This window comes from Mus caroli, chromosome 5 (genome assembly GCF_900094665.2).
Source record: "Mus caroli chromosome 5, CAROLI_EIJ_v1.1, whole genome shotgun sequence".
NCBI classification, from domain to species: Eukaryota; Metazoa; Chordata; class Mammalia; order Rodentia; family Muridae; genus Mus; species Mus caroli.
In genome coordinates, this window is record NC_034574.1 from 73,404,008 (window position 1) to 73,406,173 (window position 2,166).

General features: G+C 41.8%; 1 pseudogene; it reads left to right on the forward strand.

Moving 5' to 3' along the window:
* Positions 1 to 658: 658 nt before the first annotated feature.
* Positions 659 to 1,578, forward strand: LOC110295153 (annotated as a pseudogene).
* Positions 1,579 to 2,166: the final 588 nt, after the last annotated feature.

The window sequence follows — 2,166 nt, forward strand, 5'->3', positions numbered from 1 at the left end:
GTGTTGTTGGGATGTGTTTACAAATAAAATGCCCTATGAAGTTAACTCTTTCTCCACTGCACAGGACATCTTCCAGTGGTGACAAAAACCATCATAAAATGTTACCATGTTACCATTGTGGTTCCTGTGCCTTCAGCTCAAACACTGATCTATAGTTACTTAACCCATCTAACACAGATTATGTTAGCCTCAGGTGAGGTTTTTACATATTGAAAGATTGTAGCTATATATCAAGATGCATTGATAGTAGTTGTCTGCTGAGGTAGTCTGTACCTTTATCACTGGAAATCTTGGAGAAATGTCCTAGTTTCATGTTTCAGAATGTCACCATAGTTGTTGTCAATAAAGTAGACTATGGTGTTGTTAAAAATCACTCCACTTAATGAACATGAATATTAGCTGACTTGTAATTAATAAATTATTAAATTATATGCACATTAATACTGATCAAAAGATGCCTGTTAATATTGATCATAATTTTTCATTTCCATTTGAAGCATATGTATACAGGATAGGGCATAGCACAATTATTTTCAACTACATAATTAGTAAAAGGAGAGTAACTATACATCCCTAAGTTTGACCCTTAGTTGGACATAATTTTTATATAATGTAAAGAAATGTATCTCGCCTTTCCTTTCAGCCGCGCGGCAGCAAGATGTCAGGACAGATTTCCAAGAAGAGGAAGTTTGATGGCCTAGTTGGCCATCACTGGAAAGAGAGGCCCATTGGACACACAAACTTTATATGCCCCAGTACAGGGGAACGCCAGGGCCAACAAAATGGGAATGGGTGGGTAGGGAAGTGGGGGTGAGGGTATGGGGGACTTTGGGGATAGCATTGGAAATGTAATTGAGGAAAAAACGTAATAAAAAAAGAAGAGGAAGTTTGTAGCTGATGACATCTTAAAAGCTGAACTGAATGAGTGTCTCACTCTGGAGCTGGGTGAAGATGGCTAGTCTGGAATTCAAGCCCGAGTTACACCGACCAGGACAGAAATCATTTTAGCCACCAGAACACAGAATAGTCTTGGGGAAAAGTGTCGGAGGATCAGAGAGTTAACTGCAGTTGTCCAGAAGCGATTTGGCTTCCCTGAAGGCAGCATAGAGCTATATGCAGAAAAAGTGGCTACACGAGAACTGTGTGCCATTGCCCAGGCATAGTCTCTATGCTACAAACTCCTAGGAGGGTTTTTGGTTCAAAGGGCCTACTATGAGGTGCTTCGACTCATTATGGAGGGATGGGACAAAGGCTGCGAGGTTGTTGTGTCTGGGAATCCCCAAGAACAGAGGGCCAAGTCCATGAAGTTTGTGGATGGATTCACATGGAGACCCTCTTAACTACTATGGCGACACTGCTGTGTGCCATGTGCTCCTCAGACAGGCTGTGTTGGGAATTAAAGTGAAGACTATGCCGCCCTGGTACCTAAGTAGTAAGATTGGTCCCACGAAGCCTCTGCCTGATCTTGTGAGCATTGTGGAATCTAAGGATGAAATCCTGCCCATGACCCCTGTCTCTGCACAGAAGGGTGGGAAGTCAGAGCCACCTGCCATGCCCCAGCCAGTGCCTACAGCATAACAGGGTCCGGGCAGCTGCATCTGGAGGCTGGGTGTTATCTTGTAAAGACATTTAATAAAATCTTGAACAAAGAAAAAAGAAGGAATAAAGGAAGAAAGAAAGGAAGAGAGAGAGAGAGAGAGAGAGAGAGAGAGAGAGAGAGAGAGAGAGAGAGAGAGAGAGAGAGAGAGAGAGAGAGAGAGAGAGAGAGAGAGAATGAGAATCTCAAATCAATGTGAAGTAACATCATTATAGTACAAGAGGCAGCTGGGGATTAGAACCAGAAGAAAAAGGTATGGTCTTTCATATGAAAATTTTGGCTTCTGATTTTTATATGTGAATATTTATGTGGTACACAGGAATCGGTAAACTAAGAAGTGGCCCATTAGAGAAGAAAACAAGGCTTTAAGGACAGGCACAGGAGAGATGCAAAGAACATGTGCTGTGAACTTGGGAAGTGAACTTGGGATGTGTGGTACAAGGAGAAGATGGGGTCATGGAGACATAAAAAGGAAGACTGGATGAAGACAACCAAAACTAAATTTGCTTAGAATTGCTTTAAAATGCCCTCCTGAACCTTGTTATTTTTGTATACTGATTTACAAATAA